The 7,502-nt window shown below is 37.6% G+C and overlaps 1 pseudogene; it reads right to left on the bottom strand.

Annotated features, from left to right (window-relative positions):
* Nucleotides 1–455: 455 nt before the first annotated feature.
* On the bottom strand, nt 456–1,284 carry LOC149211378 (uncharacterized; annotated as a pseudogene).
* Nucleotides 1,285–7,502: the final 6,218 nt, after the last annotated feature.

Genomic DNA, 7,502 nt, shown 5'->3' with positions numbered 1-7,502 from the left:
ATGTGATATGATCGCTTGAGGAGTGTTGCTGGCAGGATCCAGATTGTTGTCGGAGATAATCCTACTAAATCCCGCATAAATTTCCACCTTTTATGCCTCTCGAATTTCCTGTGATCTCTCTTCAAGATCTGGAATGCCCCGATCCTTGATTAAATGCGATAGATCTCACCCATCGTTCCCCATATGGCGATGATGATCCTCCCAACAAATCTTCTGATTAATCCATTTTGTAACAAGATCGTGGAGAGACTGTATGAAATCATAAATTTGGAGGATTTTTTTCTGATTAAGTTTAGCGGATGCATACAAAATTGCAGGCAGTTTAAACTGTTGTTTTCCCCACTCACTCTGCTCATTATATGTCTATGAATGGACTACAATCTTAGCAATAATTATGTTCATTAATAGCGTAAAGACGCCCACCCGATGTATTTGAGCAATGGGAAACCTTTGAATCACCAGATGCGAGCTAATCTGGTGTCATACTTAATAGGTTCCAGTCCTCTTGCACGTAGATCTGCATCCTTGTTATAAAAAAAAAGCCTTCTGGAAGAGATCCTTTCACTTTATTCCCTTCTGATTTCTCTATTTGATTCAAAATGTCTGACTCATGAAAAGAAGAAACATTTCCACTTTCTTTTCCCTTTGTCTGTATATTGTCAGCAAGGCCTCCTTTCTCATCTTTTGGAACACCTGTAACCTTCAATGCAACTGTTCCTGGTGTTTTTCCCTTCAATGCCTGCATAGAAGCAGTGGAATAAAATGTGTCTGCTTGTGGAGCTGTACTTCCAGCAGTCGCATTATCATCCTTAATATTTCCAGCAGATGTAGAACCTCGATTTTGTTGTTTGGCTTTAGGTTCATAAAAAAAACCTGCAGGAAGAGATGATGACAACCGAGTCCCAGAAGCGAGGGAGGGTATCGGTTGAGTCTCAAAATTGACAGCACCAGTGTGTGTAAGCTTTGTTTTATTATGAGTTGTTGACTTGGCAACACGGGACTTTAAATTTTCCACAGCCTCGTTGTGTTTTCGAGAAGACTGGTGAGCAGGCCACAGTGATTCAGACTTTATGACCACATTGTAAACCTTGCACACTGCCTGATCCAACTCGTTGTACCTTACAAGGGGAGAATCAATTCGTTTATCGGCCTTCTGTGCAGTTTCTTTGACTCTCGCTCTGAATAACGCCTTCCTACTTTGGGCATCCATTGTTTGGTCTTTGCCCACCAAACACCTTCAATTGAAAACCTGGCACGTTGTGTGGTATGTTGTCATTCACTTTCAAAAATATCGCACTTGTTTTTGGGAAAAGTATCCAATACGGAATGACCCTATCCCACTCTAAGGGTGATAGTTCCTTAGCAACAATCAAAGCAAAGCTATCTAAGATTACTTCTTTATGAGATGTAAAAGAGGGGAGAAAGAGATCCACTAACCGATGTCTTTCGCTAATGGTTGATCCAATCTTCTCTCCTTGCTGCTTGCCCCCAGCTCCTTGCTCTTTCACTGGCCCAGCTACACCAAGATCCTGCAAAATGGCAAGAGAAGGAAACTACAAGAAGCATACATTCATAATTGATTCAAGGATTAGAATAAATCAAATACACAAGTATAACAATACACCATTGAGACACATGCATATAGAAGAACCTCAAATGCTTTATTAATGGAAGAAGTAAGGTTCAGGAAGTGATACAACCATAAGAGGCCCAATCCAACATCACCTTCCCAGCAGAAAGAAATCTCCTCTTCACCTCCTTCAAAGCAAATCACCCAATAGTTCTAAACTCAAACCAACAGCAATTCTTTACATTCACAAGATTCCAGCCTCCCGATCTCGTGGGAGAGAGATCCATATATAGGAGTTTGGAGAGAGGATGAGTCAGCCTGAGATGTGACTAGTGTCCTCTCCCACTCCGGTTCTTCTTTAGTTCTTGAGTCCACTTGGAGGTTCTTGCTTCCACTTGGAGATCTAGAACCTCTTACTCATCACCAGTCAAATTCCTTGATCCAAGTGTCATTTTGGAAGCTTCCTGGGCATTGACTCATTGAGGAATGAGACTTCCACATGTCAAAACTCGCTCAGCGCAGGTAGCCTTTGTTGGAGTTTACATTCAACGCAGGTGGCCCATGGAGCAGTTGACATTCAGCGCAGATGCTCAGTGGAGCAGTTGACATGATCCAGAATTGCCTTGTTTTTGAGTAATTTTTAGTGGAGAACTTGTTTGGATTGCTGTGGTTTGCTGACCTTGTTCCCCTAGGGGTAGGAACAACATGTTTAGGGACTTTGGATCCCTTAGATTATGGACATTTCATGCTTCATGCTGTAAGGCACAAAAATGTCTATAACAGCACTCAAGCTCCAAAAATCTATCTTGCGTGAGCGTCTTTTGCTTTTGTATTTTTCAATAAACAGGTGATGTGTAGCGCACCAGACTGGAGAGCATTGGGATGGTTTTGCGGATGGAAAGGGCACGCAAAGAGGATCAGCAAAGACTCAGGCAAGCATAGAGGACTCAGCGAATCTGCGTATGCTAGCAAATGATGATGCAAGGAAGCAGGGTATCGGTTCAACCTACAGACCTGCCACATCCTTCAACGCAGCAGCTGCCAGCTCCAGCAACTTGACTCCTTTTTCTACTGGGCAAACTCTCTCTGACATGGTAATTCTTTTATTTGGGCGTTGACTGTTTTTGAAGAATAAAACAAGCAAAAACATTGATGACTTTGGAAGAAAATCCATAAAACAACTTCATTTTAGTGTTAGTTTTTTCTTTTTTTTTATTAGTTTTTAATAAATAAAATTTTGTTTATTTTACAATCTCAAAAAAAAAAAAGAACTCAACTTAAATAATAAATTAAAAAAAAATTCCCGGATGCGGGTGTCTCACACGCGTAGCAGCCCAGAGGCTCGTCACATGGGCATGTGTCAGTCCGAACGAGCCACGCAGTACCCGACAGATGGTTTCATAAGGGTGCCGGTGGTTGATCCTCCGCGAAAATTAATTCCAATCCTTTCAGTCTTTATTGTTCTCCTGCGAATTGGTGAGATGGCGCTACAAATGCCAGGAACCTCTGTCACATTCCCGCATTCTTTCATAGTGTATGGGCACTCGGCGGCAGCATTGGAACATCCTCTGGTTCTGTGGGGGATTGCGCAGGGACATTCCTGCTCTTTGGTAAACTTGGCAATGCAGCGCGAGCGTCTGAGAATGAGCAGCCATCGAGGAAGCTCAAGGGGTCGAGCTTCTGCTCAGAGGTCGGCAATTTCTCCCTCTTCCTCAGTTGAGGTAACTTCGGACCATCACCGCTCCCAGGGTCGTGCAGCAGGCCGTGGCAGGGCACCTGGGTATGGAGAAATCATGGAATGCGGTCACACAGCGCATCCCACTGTCAGGTATAGAATACCCTGCACTCTGGCAAATTCTACATTCATCGTATCGGTTTCTGTTGAGCATTGTGGTAATTCTAGAGGTCAAGTGGAAGCACCGCAGGGAAACCCTCCTCTGGTTCAAGGGATTGTTCCCACAATTGATATGCAGGTGCCTACTATCGATCTGCAACGCCCTATCAAGGAAAGCTCTTCCCCAGACTCTCAGGCTGCCCTTGCGGGCCCCAGCAAACCGGCTCAGAGGATCCAGCTCTCCGACTCGGATGACCCCAAGCACTTTAGGGGCAAGGTGGAGGACGAGTCGCATACCACCGACGATGAATAATTCAACCAACAGTTCGCTCTCAGTGGCCAGGAAGGGAAAGCTTTTCTCTGTTTTCGCTCATCGTTATCTGTATGTGCTCGGTTTCAGTCCAGATCTCAAAATCTATGTGTTGGCTATCCATATGTTCTAAGTGTCGGCCATAAGCAATGTCATGTGTCGTAATGTTAGTCTGTCATCGCATCCAATTTTTGTACCTGTTCAATTTCGGATATGTCTAAACTTGGGCAAACTGTCAATCTCTTGACAGGAGTTACAGGGCTAAGGCCCTGTTGTAATACTGATGTAATTTTTGACTTTTTGTAATATAATAGAATAGCCTGATTCAGAAAAAAATAAAAATAATAATAATAATTTATGTTTTTTTAATTTGTTGTTAAAAAAAACTAATTAAAAAAATCAACATAAATAATAAAAAATATTAAAAAACATAAAAAGACATACAACTTAAATAATAAATTAAAAAAATTTATGTTTTTTAATTTGTTGTTTAAAAAAAAAAACTAATTAAAAAAATCAACATAAATAATAAAAAATATTAAAAAACATAAAAAGACATACAACTTAAATAATAAATTAAAAAAATTTATGTTTTTTAATTTCTTGTTAAAAAAAAAAATCAACATAAATAATAAAAAATAAAAATAAAAAATATGTTTTTTGATAATTTCTTTTTAAATTCATTTATTATTTTACATAATTTCTTTTTAAATTTGTTGTTAAACAAACAAAAAAAATGCAAAACAATTTCCACAAAATTCACGCAGATGGAACACTGGGAAACAAATTTCAAAAATTGGAGGATTCTTGTTTCGATAGCTTCAAGTTGGCATTAAACTCATAACATCTTTATGTTGAATGCTTTTATGTGACATACTAATATGCAGAACACAACAGATATTTCTAATGTCAATCTTTTTGCCAAGCACATTACATGAGTTATCTGACAGGGAGTATTATTTTTCATGGTTATTTTTAAAAGAATGGATTGATACTAATATCATGAATTGAGTTAATTTCAACACTTTGATTTTTCTTAAATCTGTTTTATTTGGTAGGAAATTTTTGCGTAAGAATCATGAAGGAAATGTGCATTTCTTCTTAAACACACTTATGTTTTCTTTTTGCCAAGTTTTTTTTACAGGTTACAGGATAATAAAGTGATCATTAAGAAGATTGCATTGTGACAACAATTAGTCTTCCAAAGACTAAATTCATGAAAAAATTTGAAGATAAATCCATCTCCACAACCACTACCTTGCACCTCCCTTTTTTAAAAATATTTTGAATTCCACCAATTGTAAGCATGACATTTCCATATCCATTTTTCACAGCAAGAGTTCTTATTCATACACCATGCATTTTCCTTCTCATTACCATTCCCCTTCATTTCTGCCAATAAAACCCTGCTTGAATCAAAGTCCTAGAGTCTCAGTATCATTGAAAAACACCTAGAGGCTTGCATGCCTTAATGGCAAGTACTCTTGCCAATGAACAATGGGAGTACATTAATATCCCTTGTTCATTGGATCTTGTAGGTGACTTGACCACGACAAATTTATTCGTACCCACAAAGATGTGTTAGGCATCCTGACTCCCATTGTAATCAATGGTGGGAGCTCTTTTGTTGGCTAGGGGCATTCATTAACGACCACTAAGTCAAAAACTTCTTGCTATGTTCGACATCGACACATTTAATCACATAGTAAGATTTGTGCCATCGAGCGTTGAAGACTTGAAGACCCATATTTTGTAGCAGATGAAACCAATTTCCTTTCATTGTTTTTCAGTTTTTCATCACTTGAGGACAAGTCAATAAACAAGGTTGGGGGGGAAATGTAACTTCTATATTTTGTATATCTTCCAAGCCTTATACATTTTCAGCCGCATTTAGCAGCAGATTCCGAACATTCAACAGAAGATCCAACAACAAATTCAACAGCAGATGTAGCAACAATAAAAGATTCACTTTTTCGATTTCATCCACCATTTTCACAACCAAGTAAAGAAGACTATGAACAACAGTTTTTGCAGCCACACATGCACAACTCTCATCCATTTTTGGAAGGGCAAGTTAATGTATGATATTTTCTAACTTTTAACCACTAAATTCCTTGAAACGTTAGAATAATAATTTTTGAAAAAACTTCAGTTCTGTTCCCCTTCCTTTCCCCATTTCACATAACTGCCCAAACCATCCGTTTAAGGGGAAGGATACATTTACATACATACTTTGTCACATTCATATAACATCCACATTCATATATCACATTCTAAACCCCACTTACCTTCAAAATATATTCACTATTACATGAGCATACAAATGGCTTTGTCAAAAGTATTTAAAAGTTAATTGGATGCCAACACAATCATGGTTGTTACACAAGAACCAACCATGATGCATTCCAACAAAAATACTCTGCAATAAAAATCACATTATCAATATGCAAAGATCATACATTGAATGCAACAAACAAAATATGGTTGAAACACAAGAACCAACCAAGTTGTAGTTCATCAAAATAACGCTTTGCAAAAGTTAAGTAAATGATATCATGCAGAGTTTAAGCCAAAGCTCAAGTACCAAAAAGTAATGTAATAGATTGCATGAGGACATGCAATACCTTCAGTTTGGAGGTATGTTGGGCTTCAAAATTGTCGTTATTCTCACTCCATTATTCACCAATACCTTCACATTTTACCTTCATGTCACCTCCATTCCACCTCCACATCATTACATTTACCTCATTATTGGGTTATAACTATGCTTTTTCAAAATTTATTAATTCTTAACATTTTAAAGTGGATTTATGGTTAAACTTTAGAAAATAATATGCTTATACTTATACCTAACAATTAGAATGAGTTTGTTGACATGTGTAGGTACAAAGGAAGCTTCCAGGGCATCTTTATGTGGCCTTGAATGATCAAATTCGAATTTGATAAGATAAGCCTCATGGAAAAGATCATGATCTCATGGAGAAGATCAAGGACAAAAGGGGGTTATGTGTCTAGATGGTTGAGAGATGTATGGAACTAAAGAGAGATTAGTGGATCATCATTATGAGTTTGTTATCTCATCCCATTGTATAAATAGGAGTACCTCCTCCATTCCAAGGGGAGGACTCTTGGAGCATGTATCCAACTTATGATGGAATAGAATAAAGCTTCATTTTACTAAATTTCCATTATATAGTTTTAGATATAAATTGTGTTAATGTAGTATATGAATTTATGGAATAACTTGTCACTTTGTTCTTAGGAGAATTGAGCTCACTCTAAAATGATCAAAGGAACATTTTATTTCATAATAGATCTTATTTCATTTCTTAGATGTTTGAGGATTTGTTTGTGATTGATGAATGAGTTTTAAATTAAAATCTTATCAGCATATGAGGGAACAACCAAGGGTCTAAGTTAGGCTCTCCCTCCATTTGATTTGCATGATAATTGAAATTCATTCTTTTGGTTCAAGTTATTTCATTTCTTATGCTTATGAATGAATCTTAGTTTAGTTTGGATTAGTATATGAGGGGACAATCAAGAGACTAAGTTAGTCTTTCTCTCTATTTGAATCTGAACAACAATTAAAGTTCATTCTCTTGTCTTCATTTCAAGTTTCTGGTTTTATGTAATCAATAATTTCTTTTCAATCTATGATACTGTAGGGAAGGACAACCAGGACCTCCTTAATTATGAGCCTCTTCCCTTGCATATTATATTGAATCGTAAATAATTTAGTTAGACATAGAGTTAGTTTCCTACTCCTGCATATATTTTGCTGGCAT

Source organism: Pinus tabuliformis, chromosome 1_1, assembly GCF_031772625.1.
Source record: "Pinus tabuliformis cultivar Carrire ecotype Pingquan chromosome 1_1, CPIR1, whole genome shotgun sequence".
NCBI lineage: Eukaryota > Viridiplantae > Streptophyta > Pinopsida > Pinales > Pinaceae > Pinus > Pinus tabuliformis.
The sequence above is the reverse complement of the archived record's forward strand: the minus strand, read 5'-3'. Positions and strand labels throughout refer to the sequence as shown.